Source organism: Heloderma suspectum, chromosome 7 (assembly GCF_057233095.1).
Source record: "Heloderma suspectum isolate Gila_16-S chromosome 7, 16-S_ref, whole genome shotgun sequence".
In the NCBI taxonomy this organism is placed as follows: Eukaryota; Metazoa; Chordata; class Lepidosauria; order Squamata; family Helodermatidae; genus Heloderma; species Heloderma suspectum.
The window spans coordinates 93,197,125-93,213,540 of NC_139464.1; the positions used below are offsets into that span (position 1 = coordinate 93,197,125).

The 16,416-nt window shown below is 44.7% G+C and overlaps 1 long non-coding RNA gene across 1 annotated transcript in view; it reads right to left on the reverse strand.

Moving 5' to 3' along the window:
* LOC146340067 (uncharacterized) overlaps positions 1-16,416 on the reverse strand; it is a 95,976-nt gene that overhangs the window by 15,547 nt on the left and 64,013 nt on the right. Inside the window, exon 3 of the long non-coding RNA XR_014784459.1 lies at positions 285-412. This is a non-coding gene — a long non-coding RNA (uncharacterized LOC146340067). The remainder of the gene's footprint in view (positions 1-284; positions 413-16,416) is intronic.

Below are 16,416 nucleotides of genomic sequence, written 5' to 3' on the forward strand. Positions count from 1 at the left end.
CTTTCATAGTATAATCCATGGAATTAGTCATGATGACTGGCCAAGATCTAGGTATGACACTGAAATACCATCTTCAAAACCCTGCTGCCACCATCATTTCAGAGATTTTGCCAGGCATTACCCATGCACACCTTTAATTCTACCTTAGAAACAAGAAACTTGCTTTTCAGAAACCTAGATCAGGGGGCAAATCTGCATGTGATGGGAAACATGAGAGCTGCTGCCAAAAAGGTGAGGTTACGTTCCCACCTTCTCCATAGTTCATATGATGTAGTAAAACTTACGTGTGCTCTGACATTGTATTCTGCATTTCACCCCTGCTCTGCATCACTGGCTGCCACAGGTGGGAAACTCTCAACATCATGTCATTGAGAGACATATTTCTGCCCCTTCTCCACATCATTGGCTGTTGCTATAAGGAAGACAGCAAATTTCACTACACATTATAGAAGAGGACACCTTGACACAAGGATGATGTTTTCTGTTTTTAGCATGCAGCCCAGATTTTTTGTAACCTCATTTTGCTGAGATTCTCATGATGCTGAACTCTGCATCAAACCTCCATTTCTTCACTTGCCCTGGTTAGTCATGTGACAGTGGAGTTTGCTAGCCCTGTATAAGCCTGGGAAGTCATGGCATCACTCCTTGCTTTTGTCACCTTTTTAAACTCCCCACAGGTTTAAGCTTCAGGCAGTGATTTGTTCAGACATGCCTGAAACATGCCAGCAATGCACATTTCCTGAAATGTTGTTTCATGTCTGTCATCAAAATTTGGCTTTCGCTGGATGACAAGCACACCAAACACCCACCATCGCTGTTTTGCAAAAAGCACATAAGTAATCCAAAGGAATTCTTGTTAAGGAACATCAGATAAATGAGAGAGGAGAGGTTTTAATTTAAAATGAGCTCAGTGAATGGACAGGGGGAGTAAAAAAAAGTCACGATAATTAAATAGTATGATATATAGTCTACCCAGGGAGTGACAGGAAAAAGCACACATCTTTTAAAATTGTCCTTCTGAGATTACAATCTCATGGAATCTGCATGCGGAGCACTTTATGCTGACTGTAATCAGGCCTGGGGCACCGACTGTACATTTCAGTGTTTTGTCTACGGAAGATAATTCAGTGGTACCCAGACGTCTTCCCAAGAGGACCCGCCAACAGTACTCACTTTGTTTAGGAACCCACCTAGCTGCCACACTCATTGACCTTGACATTTTCTACCATTAGCTCCTTGTAACCTATTGACCTTAACATCCAACCGCAGCAAAAAAAAGGCCAAGGGATGACTGGATCATGAAGGAGAAGACTGAGAATACCGCTGCTTTTTGCTACTGAAAAGTATGCTGCTAGATATTGGAATATTTTCTGCTGCTAAGCTGGGGGGTTACAGGGATACAGTCCCCCTTATGGCAAACATCTTCGTGCACCCATCTGGTCACTACTGCAATAAAAACAATCAAATGCCACCTAACAACTGACTTAAGCCCGATGATCCAGATTAGTACCAAGAACCAAAAGCCACCATGATCTACTCTGGGGCTATGAAAAGCCTAAGGTGATGTTCATCATGTCTATACTACACAGACTTGTATGTCATTGTCCTTTCTACACTGATACACAGAGGCCATTTTGCAGACACTAGTAGTATATGTAATGTTGATGGTGTACTACACATCTGTACAAAAGAGAAATTACATGGCACCTGCCCCAAACACACACAATCTTCAAAAGGTTTTAACTTGCATAAAATGCGGGAAAAGGAAAAGTTCCTCCTGTGCAAGCACCGGGTCATTACTGACCCCTAGAGGGACGCTGCTTGCACTGGCGTTTTCATGGCAGACTATAGTGGGGTGGTTTGCCTTTGCCTTCCCCAGTCGTGACTACCTTTCCCCCAGCAAGCTGGGTACTCATTTTACCGACCTCGGAAGGATGGAAGGTTGAGTCGACCTGAGCCAGCTACCTGAGACCCAGCTTCCTCTGGGATCAAACTCAGGTCATGGGGAGAGTTTTGGTTGCAATACTGCCGCCTACCACTCTGTGCCACACAAGGCTGTTAATGCAGGGGGGGGGCTTTTTATGTACTGGTAGCATCACTCTGCTGAGTTAAAGAAGTGCTAAGTGATATTGAGTTCCTTGTAGAATGGCTCCTACCATATATATTTTCCCACTCGGTATCTGTTGAAATCTTCAGAGAAGGCCCTGCGGAGAAAGGCCTGAGAATGAAGTGTCTGTCTCTTTAAAAAAAACACCCAGGGTAGCTTCTCAATTTCCTAGCAATCTACCTGGAATTTCCCCCCATGGGTCTGTCTAGATTGAAACCTCACAAAGCTCTCATCTTTTACTTACACTTTCTTGGCAGGGTGATGCGTCCTCTTTTACAGAGGGCATTCATCTATTTGAAGGACTAGTAGAAGACTATCCTCTATTTTGAAGGTGTCTTTGAAGGGCTGTCCAATTTAAAGATAGAGAACCATCAGGAGGCAGAGCTGGGCCTTGAAGTTGCCCATCAACAGCACCTGGACAGCAGACTGAGGAAGGCACAGAGGTCACTGGACACCTTCCACACTGTATTTCAGAAATGTACTGTATTTCTATTTAAATGTTTATTTCTAAATTTGCATCTACACATATATATATCAGCATATGCAAATTTTATGCAAATCGATCTCTTCTGTCCTGTTTTTTGGCGATTCACAAGTGGCCACGCTATTTTGGGGATGATTGGAAGCTACCAATCACCCAGGTGCCCAAGGTGCTCCTCTGAGGACCCACATTTCCCTAGCATCACAAATCTGCCCCTACAGGTGTGACCAGCCTCACATGGTCATCCCTGATTGGAGGATCCAGCTTCTATGCTCTGCTATGGAAAATTCTCATTATGAGTGATCCTTGCTCTTCACAAATAAGTTTAAGATTTTGTCATGTTATTAGCCCTGTTCAGGCATTATTCCTGAATAGGAAATACCAATCTGTATAGGGGCCACAGGGTCACATATGTCATTCCTAACCCCAACATACCTGCTCTCCCTGTTCTTGACCTTAATATTGAGCAAGAAGGTCTGAAGGGGGCTTCTGCTCACATTTGCTTAAATAGGACTCAGTTTTCACCTTCTTCAGTTCCTCCGATGTGAATCAACGTAGCCAAGGAGGCAGGCATAGTGATGTCAGGCAAATGAGTGACATAGTAGATAAGTGATGTCAGATATTATCCTACAGGTTGAGTCCACGTGGGATTAAGGTGTCAAACATGTCTGAAGTGCTGTTTGTTGTTTTCTATCGTATCTGGATTGATTAATTTATTAATTATCTGGTTGTATGCAGTGACCCCTCACTGCTTGATATTCTGTGAACTGCTGATGGATTTCTGGAGTGCACAACAGTTCCCATTCATTTCGATGGAAGAAGCAGAGCTCCATATACAAAGAAACATATGCAGATTGGTTCCCTCCATTGGGTTGGATCCAAATTATATTAGTCATGCTTAGTGCCATTGAAATCCTCGATCTCAATGGGACTAAAGCATGCTAAACTTAGTCTGGATCCAACCCACTGAAACATTCCAAGAACAGTTGGTTGGATTAGGACATAAGTCTTTCTCTTGCATATTCTTTGCATATAGCCTTGCAAACATAAATAGGTTCCCCAATCCTGTTGCTATTATTTATTTATAACGTTATATACTGTTTAGATATAGATCTAAACAGATTATTAGTGATTTGTTTGCCTAATTCTATGAGCTTAAATTATGTGTTTGAAAGTGGACAGTATTAAGTAATTCAATTCACGTTGTGTATAATATTGGACCATTTCATTACCATTTCCCATAAACTGTTCAGTTTTTCTTTTCAGCTGCAAAAGACTAATCTAAAATGAAACATGCTAATCTTTAAAATTAGCTATATGGCTGGATTTCTCAACAAATGTTAGCTGAAGTGCTCATGATTAAGATCTCTTTACTGCAAACAGTATTTATTGCAATACAGCTGTACGGAACATACAATATGATGATTGAAATGTAGGGATGTTCTATTAAGTACAAAATCATTTCTGGCAGGGCTTTAAACTGCTTCCTAATGAAATGTTGATATCCAGAAATGTGGGACAGGGGTTTTAATTCAAAATATTGTTAGACAGAATCTAATTCAGAAACAACTACTTTAAATTCAGAAGCAAAAATTTTAGATTCATAAGGAACCACTTTAAATTCAGATGCATTATGGTAATGTAAACTGATACCCTGCTTAATCCAAGTCCTAGGTCAGCATAAGGAATTGCCATGATGTAACAGATCAAAGGCTCATGAAACATAATAAACTGGCCTGGTTTGCATGATCACAGCATCCCACCGTGGCTTATTTAAGTGGGTTAACACTGTGGGTTGTGGCACCTGCTGGTATGTGCTGGGAGACTTTTGAATATTCAAGCTGTAACTGTGGCGTGTGTCATCCAAACCCAGCAAGGGTGGATTGTTGTCATGGTTAACAAACCATCCAGAATCCATGGGCTGTTTTAGGGTTCTGGATGGTTTGTCAACCACTCCAAAATGCACTCTTGCCAGGTTTGGAAGTATAACAAGCTGCAGTCGTGACTTGAATATTTAAAATGGCCACCTGCATGCACCACAGCCCACCATGGCTTAAATAAACAACGGTGGGCTGCTTGATTGTGTAAACCAGCCCACAGCCTCTGACAGTAGCAAGCTACATCAGCCGCTCACAATCAAGACAAGAGGGTCACAATCAAGCCACTCTCTATAATTTGTTGCTGTTGGGGCCCAGCCCGAGCGTGGCAGTGGGCTCTATAGTTTACAGTCAGAATCTGAACAGAAGTGGTCTGGAAGGGTTTGGAACCCAGTTCAGTAGCGAGAAGCCCGCAGCCTAAGAGTTTGGCTCTGCGTCGTTATTCACGTCATGGCAAGTTGAAGGGTGGGTGGGGGCTAATCAGCCTGCGGAATATCAGAATAAGTGTGAGCTTATCTCTGTCATTTTTCTCAGAGAAAAGCAGTGGTGATTGAGTCTCTCCTGTCCAGATGCTAGTGGTTGACCTTCAATGTCACACCTGTAGTTAAGATAGCTAACACCTTCTCGGAGAGAAACTAGCAGAAGGATTCAGAGGTGCCACACAAGTTGATACGTCAACTTAAGCGGGCAGAATAGAAATGCCCTGTTTGGCACAGCACTCATTTAGGGGCTAACCCCACCTCACCCATCCCATCAATTAGATTGTTAGGAGGTATGTTATTGTAGCCCCACACTTGGTTTTAAGCTGATGCCCAGGCTGGGAGCCTTTGCTGAGAACATTGCCTTTAATGTCCATCTTTTATGAGCCGTCGTTTACAAATGTAACCCTTCAAGTTGGGACTTCCCTCTGTCTGAGCTACAGGAAACACTTCTCACTGGGACTTTTATCTATTTCACCTGAAGTATCTGTTTGATCTGTGAATCATTATGAATCTGCCATGGAATGTATTGTTATAGTTTTCATAGACCCTGAATTCTTGTTTGCTATGGATTGTGTATCTTCATCTTCAATAGCTCAGAAGGTCTGCTGGCTTGGATATGACTCCTGGATTTTTCTATGCCTTGACCCATGTAGTGTGGAGCTACCAATGTGGAAGCTATGGTCATCAAAATTTCTTCATATGTGGGTTTACTTTGGACTTACTGTTGAAGCTATGTTTTGACTCCTGGATTTGATAGGCCTTGACCTATGTAGTGTGGAGGTAGCAATGAAGATTTCAGGGTTGGAATAAATCTCTGCATGTGTGAATTTACTTAGGTCTTTTTCTAGAACCCTTGTCTTGGATTGCCTGGGATGGTTTACACCAGGAATCATTCAAACCCCTTGCCCTGTATTCTGAACTGTAGGGATTGCAACAGGGAAATCAAGTTGTATTGATCTCTGACACAGTTATATTTATTAGCTTTTGACTGTTCTTTGAACTAAATAATGAGCCTATAGTTAATTACCATCAGCTATATGATTTCACCCCTTCATGGATCACTGCCAGTAATTCAAGTCTATGCCCCAACCACTGATGTCAAAGAAGCTGAGGTTGATCGGTTCTATGAAGACCTACAACACCTTCTAGAACTAACACCAAAAAAAGATGTCCTCTTCATCATAGGGGATTGGAATGCTAAAGTAGGAAGTCAAGAAATCACCGGGATAACAGGCAAGCATGGCCTTGGTGTACAAAATGAAGCAGGACAAAGGCTAATACAGTTTTGCCAAGAGAACACGCTGATCATAGCAAACACTCTTTTCCAACAGCACAAGAGGCGACTCTACACATGGACATCACCAGATGGTCAATATCGAAATCAGATTGATTATGTCCTTTGCAGCCAAAGATGGAGAAGCTCTATACAGTCAGTCAAAACAAGACCTGGAGCTGACTGTGGCTCAGATCATGAGCTGCTTCTTGCAAAATTCCGGCTTACATTGAAGAACGTAGGGAAAACCACTAAACCATTCAGGTATGACCTAAATCATATCCCTTATGAATATACAGTGGAGGTGATGAATATATTTAAGGGATTAGACCTGATAGACAGAGTGCCTGAGGAACTATGGACGGAGGTCCGTAACATTGTTCAGGAGGCAGCAACGAAATCCATCCCAAAGAAAAAGAGATGCAAGAAAACAAAGTGGCTGTCTGATGAGGCTTTACAGGTAGCTGAGGAAAGAAGGGAAGTGAAAAGCAAGGGAGAAAGGGGAAGATATATCCAACTGAATGCAGAGTTCCAGAGAATAGCAAGGAGAGACAAGAAGGCCTTCTTAAATGAACAATGCAAAGAAATCGAGGAAAACAACAGAATGGGAAAGACTAGAGATCTCTTCAAGAAAATCGGAGATCTCAAGGGAATGTTTTGTGCAAAGATGGGCATGATAAAGGACAAAGAAGGCAGGGACCTAACAGAAGCAGATAAGATTAAGAAGAGGTGGAAAGAATACAAAGAAGAACTATACAGGAAAGATCTGAATGTCCCTGATAGCCATGATAGTGCGGTCACTGAACTTGAGCCGGGCATCCTAGAGAGTGAAGTCAAGTGGGCCTTAGGAAGCATTACTAACAACAAAGCTAGAGGAGATGACAGTATTCCAGCTGAGCTATTTAAGATCCTAAAAGATGATGCTGTTAAAGTGCTGCACTCAATATGCCAACACATTTGGAACACTCAACAGTGGCCACAAGACTGGAAAAGGTCAGTTTACATTCCAATTCCCAAGAAGGGCAATGCCAGAGAGCGTTAAAACTACCGCACAATTGCGCTCATTTCACATGCCAGCAAGGTGATGCTCAAAATCCTACAAGCTAGGCTTCAGCAGTATGCGAACCAACAACTACCGGAAGTACAAGCGGGGTTTCGAAGAAGCAGAGGAACTAGAGAACAAATCGCCAACTTTTGCTGGATCATGGAGAAAGCAAGAGAATTCCAGGAAAACGTCTATTTCTGCTTCATTGACTATGCTAAAGCCTTTGATTGTGTGGATCACAACAAACTGTGGCAAATTCTGAAAGAGATGGGGGTACCAGACCACCTTACCTGTCTCCTTAGAAACCTGTACGAGGGTCAAGAAGCAACAGTAAGAACCAGACATGGAAGAACTGACTGGTTCAAAATTGGGAAAGGAGTACGACAAGACTGCATATTGTCGCCCTGCTTATTTAATTTATATGCAGAGTACATCATGAGAAACGCCGGGTTGGATGAATCACAAGTCGGAATTAAGATTGCCGGGAGAATTATCAACAACCTCAGATCCGCAACCACCCTAATGGCAGAAAGCGAAGAGGATCTAAAGAGCCTCTTGTTGAGGGTGAAAGTGAAGAGTGCAAAAGCTGGTTTGAAACTCAACATTAAAAAAACAAAGATCATGGCATCTGGCCTCATCACTTCCTGGCATATGGAGGGGGAAGAAATGGAAGCAGTGACAGATTTTATTTTCTTGGGCTCCAAGATCACCGCAGATGGTGACTGTAGCCATGAAATTAAAAGACGTTTGCTCCTTGGGAGGAAAGCTATGGCAAACCTAGACAGCACAGTAAGAAGCAGAGACATCACCTTGCCAACAAAGGTCCGTCTAATCAAAGCTATGGTTTTCCCAGTAGTAATGTATGGCTGTGAGAGCTGGACTATGAGGAAGGCTGAGCGCTAAAGAATTGATGCTTTCGAACTGTGGTGCTGGAGAAGACTCTTACGAGTCCCCTGGACTGCAAGGAGGTCAAATCAGTCAATCCTAAAGGAAATCAACTCTGAATGCTCATTGGAAGGACAGATACTGAAGCTGAAGCTCAAATATTTTGGCCACCTAAAGCAAAGAGAAAACTCCCTGGAAAAGACCCTGATGCTGGGAGAGATTGAAGGCAAAAGGAGAAGGGGACGGCAGAGGATGAGATGGCTAGATAGCATCACTGATGCAATGAATATGGACTTGAGCACGCTCCAGGAGAGAGCGCAGGACAGGAAGGCCTGGCGTGCTATGGTCCATGGGGTCACAAAGAGTCGGACATGACTGAACGACTGAACAACAACAACATGTGATTTCTGGAAAGTTGTAACCGTTAAGCTATTGCTGTGAGAGCTAAGAAGCTCATCTATGAAATCTGATTTTGCTTCCAATAAAAGTTCTCACTGTTTCTGGTGTTTTGTGTTAGCTTGCCAGAATTGGTTTGTGCCATAGATGGGCACAGGATAACCTCCAACATCTTACAATCAGAGCTATATTGCCTCGGAACATATTTCTAGTGTACTGACTATTGCCATCAGTGTCATGCTTTATTTTTAAATCACATGTTAGCAAGCCATCACAACATCCAGAAACAATAAATGCCATAGATTTATGTGTTGCATGAAGAAGTAGTTTCCATCAACTTTATTTTTTTAAACTTGCAAAAGTATACTGGTTTAGAAGCAGAAAACAGAATATCAGTGATCAAAATATTTACATGACAAGGTAAATCAAATGAAGGGGGCAGGATTTGAGAGGGGTGCATATTTGTGGCATGTTCATGAGTTTGCCTTCTCCATCAATAGTGCCAAGCCCAAGGGCCTGACCTCACAGAGGATTTGCTGCCAGTTGGGAGCATTTCAAGGTCGTTGGTGGCAGATAACATCGTGGCCAATCTGCAGCCACCCCAGAAAAAAGCTGGATTTTCTGAGACTATTTTTACTGTTTTATAGTTTTACTCTTTTATAGTTTTATTTATTTAATTCAGGTTCCCTGCACTTCTGGTGCTATGTGCTCCTATCTTCTGCATTTACTTTGGCATTAGAGCCCTGCCCAGAGGTGTTTCTTTCACCTGGCCATGACCTCACTGAGCCTTTCCAGCCTTCAGAATTGCCCTGCACTCACATTTTGCCAGTAATTAGCCTCTGTGATGATGCACTTCTCTGACGTTTGCATTACTTGGCTTCTCCATTGTTGTGTTAAATAGCATCTCTGATATTGTGTAAAGTTGCTTCTTTAAAGTTATGTAAAGTTGCTTCTCTGATCTGGTGAGGTCTTGGGAGCCTGTCATTGCAAAGCATGGAGAAAGTGCCCAGAGAAAGAGAAAAGCGGAGGTGGGGATGGAAGCAATAACTCCACAAGAGTTTGCTGGAATGGGGTGAAATTGCGGGGGCCTGTTCTCAGAGGGAGCCTTCAGATGCTGCACTCAAGAACTGGGGATTTTGGCTTCTCAAGGCAAAAGTGAGCACATTATAGGGAATGGGAGAGAGGAATAACTCCACGACGGATTGCTGGATGGGGCGAAATTGGGGGAGGGGTGGAATGCTCTCATGGGACCCTTCAGATGCTGCACCTAAGAACCAGGGATTTTGCCTTCTCAAGGCAAAGGTGCGCACATGGGGAAAAATGGGCTGGGAGCAAGAACTCCATGGCAGATTGCTGGAATGTGGTGAAATTGTGGGGGAAGATGCGCTCGTTAGTTGCTCATTAGGAGCCTATTAGTTGCTCTCCATAATAATGTGGAATCAGGGGGGAGCCTGAACATGGGCTGGGAAACAAGCCTCTTTCATTGGTTGAGCAGCCCTTGCCAGTTTGATGAGATTCAGTTCTACCCACCCCAGCCCAGGCTCCTTGGAAGTATGTTCCTTTCCAGTGCAGTGTGACCCCCTGAAAACTGGATTTTAAAGGTACAGTACAGTCAGCTAATCTTTCTTCATATGTCCCTGATGGAACAAAGCCAATTCCATGAAAATCCGGATAATACTCCAACGCGCTTCTCATTCCATTGTCAAGAAGACCGCCCGCCCCCAACTCCCAGACTTCCTACTTGGTCTTTCAAGGGAAACGCAGCCCCATGCAAAACCAATTGCAAACCTCTATCCAGATTAGCAGGCTTCCCAGCACACAGTACTTCTGACTGACATGGATTAAGCTTTGGCTTCTTCGCCCTCATCCATTCACAAACTGCCTCCAGCCACCTCTTCAGGATTTCTACAGTCTCTCTGTGATTAGCAGGTGGAAAAGAGAGGCAGAGGTGTGTGTCATCCACATACTGATCATTCATCAAATCAAACCTTCTGATTATTTCTCCCAGCGATTCCATGTAGATATTAAATAGCATGGGGAACAAGACAGAACCCAAAATGACCCAAATGTTAATGGCTATGTGGTGGATCAGAAGTCTCCCAGCACTACCTTCTGGGTCCATTGCCCAGAAAGGACTAGAGCCATCATAACACTGTGACACCAGTCCCATCCTGGATAGTCCAAAACAATACCATGATCAATAATATCAAAAGCTGCTGAGACATCCTCACCTGCATCCATTCCTAGGGTGACCAAGACGCTTTCTGTCCCCAAACCAGTCCAGAAGCCAGATTGAAATGGAATAAAATAATCAGTGTCATCCAAGGCTGACTTGAGTTGAGAAGCCACCACTAGTTCCAATACCTTGCTCATGAATGGCAAATTGGACTACTGGTAAATTGGTCAAAGTTATCCAAAACAGTGGGATCTAGTTAATGCTCCTAATATTCAAGAGCTGTTAAATGATAATAAAAATGCAACCAACCATTCTTCCCATTCTATCACCATCCCAACAAAAATTAACATGGCTTTTGCCCCTTGCTCCACCCCAAAGTGGCAACCCCAGAGGGATTAGTTCCTTTGGTGCCATGCTTTTGGGGGTGACCCACTACCTGAGTTGCCCCCCCAATAAGTATCTAGGGATGGACGAAAGTCCCTTACCTGATCCCGAAGCTTGCTTCGCGGTGGGGAGGAGGCGCTCCATCCCTCCCCCCAAAATTCTGGCTGGGGAGGAGGCGCCCCGTCCCTCCCCCCTGAAATTCTGGCTGGGGGGGGAGGTGCCCTGTCCCTTCCCCCCGAAATTCTGGCCGGGGGGAGGTGCCCCGTCCTTCCGGCCACAAAACCTCCTCTCCTGCCGGGACGCAAATGGCGGCGGCCCTAGCCGCCGTTTGCGTCCCTGCAGTCAGCCATGATAGGCTACGTAAATGTTTACGTAGCCTATCACGGCTGACTTGGGGGGAAAAAAAAAGTGCGTATGCAAATTTGCGTTCCTTATTTGGGCACGTGTAGTCTACGTAAATGTTTACGCTATTTGTGTTCCCCTTATTTTCACCGTAGTCTACGTAAATGTTTACATAGACTACACATATCAAAATAAGGAACGCAAATGGCGGCGCCATTTGCATACGCGCTTTTTTTTTTTCCCCCCAAAGTCAGCCGTGATAGGCTACGTAAAGATTTACATAGCCTATCACGGTGTTTTTTAAAAATCTAGCTGTGATAGGCTACGTAAATCTTTACGTAGCCTATCACGTTTGTTTGTGTGTGTGTTTTTTTTACTTGGAAATGGCGGCAGCGGCCGGTCAAAAGACCGGCCGCCGCCGAACTGCCACCAAACCGCCGCCGCCAGGGACATTCGAACAAGGTAAGTCCCGTCCCGGGGCAGGGGGACAGACCATTTCTCCACCAATTTCGGGGGGCCAAATGCGCTGGCATTCGGCCTCCCCGAGATTCGTGGAGAAATTCTCTGACATCCCTAAGTATCCCACCCCCAGAAATAGCGTGGCAAGCAACTAATGGGCTTGCTGGGCAGACCTCCCTGCAGTGAAGTCTGAGATGCTACTCTCTAGTCTCCAGATGGCTCCTTGTTCACAGTAGCACAAAGGAGATGATGTGCTTCCCCTGGCTTTCTACTATCCCCACCACTGCAGCAGACTGTCTGCTATCCTTCCATTTATTTATTTATTTATTTACAATGTTTATATACCACTCCTCATTTCGGAGCAGTGAACAACATGATAAAAGAATAAAACAATGGTTAAAAGAGTTAAAACATTTTTTGAATGTTCCTCTTCTAGGGCCACTCTGCTTATGTTCTGCTACCTCCTTCCACTCTCTTTCCTGAAGGATGCTTGGGACCCAGCAGCAGCACAAGAATGTTGAATGACACTTAAAAACTTAATGGCACAATCCTATTGGATCCGCCCTTGATCCTCATAAGCCTCTGAATTTGGAGGCTTATGAGTACATTGCAGAGCGGGAGGCACAGACAAGGCAAACTTCGCCTCCGCTGTGCCTCCCACTCGGGAATTTAGCTAGACAGGCTTTTTTGCCCATCTAGCTGAGGTGTCAGGGAGGGAGAGGGAAGGAGGCTGGGGGGGGGGCCTGGGAATATGGCATAAGCCATCCATTCCCCTCCCTGCCCACCAGCATACCCCCTTTCCCTTCTGTCTGAGGTTGCTTTTGCGATCTTGGAGAGACAGCCAGTGCAGTTCTCTCTGCAGCGGCTGCGAGGGGGAGGGATGGGGAGCTCGAAGTCCTGGGTCTGAGGTTGGAGCATGCTTTCAACCTCAGATCCAGGAGTGTGAAGTATCCTATGGCCCCCCAGACTCTGTCTACTGGCCATAGGATTGCTTTCTAATTTATATATCAGACCGCCTGCACTTGGTGTGTTCATTCCCTCATATTGTATTAACTTTCACCATAGGGCCTCCACTCTGCAGGGCAGGATTTCTGGGCAACAGTTTGAATAGCACACAGAAGAGAATGTCAAGATATCATCTCACCGGTGTAGCTTTTATATTTGCATTGCAGACCAATTTCAGCGTGTCATGTGTAAACACCCAAAGTAGATTGTTTCCGAGCACAGCAATTGGCATTCTGAACAATCATAGCTGAAAGCCCTACATGGTTGCATTGGACTGTCCTATTGTCTTAACCACTGAGGGAACAATTTTGCAAGTCTGAAATATGCTGGAGCTGGATACCGTATTGTGCTACTGCTGTTCTTTCAGCCCCATTTATTTTAATAAAAGTAGAAATGCTTTCCAAGCTGTCAGTCGGGTGCTTTTGCCAAGCATTATGTTCACGCACAAAATGTGAAGTAACGATATTAAATCGCTAGTCACCTGGTAGAGATTTCCAAACCACCGAAGAGCCATAGATGGATTTTATTATGGGGGGAGAAATTAGATTTCTGTGAAACTTAAATGAATTCAATCCACTCTAGGACCTGAAACAAACAGCTTTAGCTGGTTATTATATTAACTTAGCAGGCAACATATAAATTGCTGGTGTAAGCAAGTACCCAGGAATGTAGCAATGGCACTTTACCCCTGAAGTAATGTAATGAAAAGGCACTTCTGTTTGAAAACAGATGCTACCTAAATAAGGATGATATGCTCACTGCCTTTTTTCCTTGATAAGCACTCAGCTTGTGTATTTCTGATAGATCCAATGAAAATCTTTTATGTGTTTTGAGAATGGCAGCCATTTCAAGGGGCAGGGGGGCAGGCATTGGGTATATTTAACATAGACTGCAGTGAGACCCTAGTGAGCAGCAATGCTGCTTGTAACAAAATTCATGTGTCCCTTGCTTGCCTTCTGTTTAAAAAGGAAATGCAGGCTGGCGCAAAAGAGTACTCAACCTGCCACTCACACCAGAGCTTCCTGTCTAGTTTTCCAAGCTTTTCTTGGGATCCAGCATAAACTTTACATGTGCAATGCGAAGTTACATGAGAAACTGATATGAGAAATTCCACCTTCATGTGCTGGAAATGGGCTCCTGGGCACTGGGGTCAGGGAGAAGGGGGAAAACAACCTTCTCAAAATTCTGTATCAAACAAGGGACACTACTCTTGTAAAATATGCAAAATCAGGGCTGGATCTACATTAGGCTTTTTACTGTTACTGCAGTGCCTGGTTCACTTGCACAGCACATGGACTAAGAACATAAGAAGAGCCATGCTGGATCAGACCAAGGGTCCATCTAGTCCAGCATTCTGTTCACACAGTGGCCAACCAGCTGCCTTTGGGAAGCCCACAAGTAGAGATGAGTGCAACAGCATCCTTCTGGTCATGTTCCCCAGCAACTGGTGTTCATAGGCGTACTCCCTCTGATACTGGAAGTATTGCCATCAGGACTAGTAGCCATTGATGGCCTTCTCCTCCATGAATGCGTCTAATCCCCTGTTAAAGCCATCCAAATTGGTTGTGCACTCCCCAGCCCATTATCCTGCTGCTACTTCTATCTCAATTTTCTGTTTCTTCCCAGACCACTTTAATTACTTCTTTCACTGATTACAGTTTCAGTGTGCTACCAAGTAATGTATGTTCCATTCTAGTGGTACTATAACTTACCGGTGGTAAGTTTAAAAACTGTAGAACCTGTTTTGCAACATTTCCCCCACCTTCTACATACACACACACACACACACACACGTGCACACCCGCATGTCTTTCCACAGAGCTGGCCTTACCATCATGTGGACTAATGTGCCTCTGAAGAGCCCCACCAGCCACTCTCCCGCCATGGCATTGCCATTGTGAAAGAGTGGCTTCTGGGGTTTTCTGCAGCAGCAGCCACTCACCCATCCTCCCATTGCACGTCCCCACTTCCCCTTACAGGAGCTCACAGGAACTCGGCCAAGCCCTGCGAGAGTTCAAGCAAACTCTCATGAGAGCCCTGCAACTAGAAAGGGGCATGAGGTGGTGTCCAGAGGTGTAATTTTTCTGTCCCCTGCTTGGACTTCTATTCACCACCACCCTTTTCCAGGTTCAAAACTTACCCTGGGTAGCGTTTCTCAGTAGTTAGAACACATAGGGGGAAATCTCCTCCCTTAGGTCCTGATCAGACACCACAAAATACATGCCACAAGTCAAATTGCTACCTCTGGTATCAGAAGCAGTATGCCTATGTTGCTGGGGAACATGTGTTGCTGGGGAACATGTGTGGGAGGGTACTCTTGCACTCATGTCCTGCTTGTGGGTTTCCCATGGGCAGCAGGTTGGCTACTGTGTGAACAGAATGCTGGACTAGATGGAGCCTTGGTCTGATCCAGCATGGCTCTTATGTTCTTAAATTATAAACTAAACCAATAATTAACATTTAACAAACAAACAGGGTAAGGGAGCAAACAAAGGATGCACTGAAATGCCAAACAAAACCTACAAGCTGTCCACTTAACTGGCCTGTGCCTCTGTCACTTTGTTGTTCAGTTGTAAAGTCGTGTCCGACTCTTCGTGTCCCCATGGACCATAGCACACCAGGCCTTCCTATCCTGCGCTCTCTACCGGAACGTGCTCAAGTCCATATTCATTGCATCCGTGATGCTATTTAGCCATCTCATCCTCTGCTGTCCCCTTCTCCTTTTGCCTTCAATCTTTCCCAGCATTAGGGTCTTTTCCAGGGAGTTTTCTCTTCGCATGAGGTGGCCAAAATATTTGAGCTTCAGCTTCAGTATCTGTCCTTCCAAGGAGCACTCAGGGTTGATTTCCTTTAGGATTGACTGATTTGACCTCCTTGCAGTCCAGGGGACTCGTAAGAGTCTTCTCCAGCACCACAGTTTGAAAGCATCCATTCTTCGGCACTCAGCCTTCCTTATAGTCCAGCTCTCATAGCCATACGTTACTACTGGGAAAACCATAGCTTTGATTAGACGGAACTTTGTCTGCTAGGGATGTACGAAAGTCCCTTACCATTTCGTGGATCTGCTTCGCGGTGGGGGGGAGGCGCTCCGTCCCTCCCCCCGGAATCCTTGATGGGGGAGGAGGTGCTCCGTCCCTCCCCCTGGAATCCTTCCCGGCCGGCTCCGCTCCACAGGGATTGGCAAAACGCTATTAGCCTTTGTCCTGCTTCATTTTGTACACCAAGGCCATGCTTGCCTGTTATCCCGGTGATTTCTTGACTTCCTACTTTAGCATTCCAATCCCCTATGATGAAGAGGACATCTTTTTTGGTGTTAGTTCTTGAAGGTGTTGTAGGTCTTCATAGAACCCATCAACCTCACCTTCTTCGGCATCAGTGGTTGGGGCATAGACTTGAATTACTGTGATGTTGAATGGTTTGCCTTGGATTCGGACTGAGATCATTCTGTCGTTTTTGAGATTGTACCCCAGTACTGCTTTTCCCACCCTTTTGTTGACTATGAGT